Below are 634 nucleotides of genomic sequence, written 5' to 3' on the forward strand. Positions count from 1 at the left end.
GCTCTACAAAAAATTTGTTCTATATATAGTTCAAGAGCCTGGTGGAAAAAAAGGAATTAAAATTAAAACTACTCTAAGTCCTAGTCATAATTGATGAGTCTGCCAAGTATAGTTAGGGAGAATACAAAATATTTCAAAACTTAAAAAAAAAAAATTTATTTTTCATTCGAAGTTCTATATCTTTGAAACTATTTACAACACTATAGATCCTAATAGGTTACATCATTTAAAGAAGAGTAAATATGCACTAGAGTGCAGAGTAAAAGCTGTTTACTTTCGATAGTTCCTGAGATACAGAATTTTGAAAAAGAAATATTTCATGAAATATTATTCCTTTTTCAAAATACTGTGTCTCAGAAACTATTGAAAGATAAAGATTTCCCACAATAATAATAAAAGAATGAAGTTCTTGTTGCACTCAGAAATGCCAAATGCTGTGGAACCTGGAGAGCTGTTGAAGGCACGAGGAATGAGATTGTTATAGGCTCTAACATGTCTAATACGAGCTCGTAAACCTCATATTACAAAGGCAAGAGCTTCTAAAAGATCTTAAGACAGGATTTCTTACATCTATATTGTAATATTTTAATATTATTTAAAATAAAATAAAAGGAATTTTAATCGTTTTTAAACT

Source organism: Halyomorpha halys, unplaced genomic scaffold (assembly GCF_000696795.3).
Source record: "Halyomorpha halys isolate HHAL.00 unplaced genomic scaffold, Hhal_1.1 Scaffold2125.1, whole genome shotgun sequence".
Classification (NCBI taxonomy): domain Eukaryota; kingdom Metazoa; phylum Arthropoda; class Insecta; order Hemiptera; family Pentatomidae; genus Halyomorpha; species Halyomorpha halys.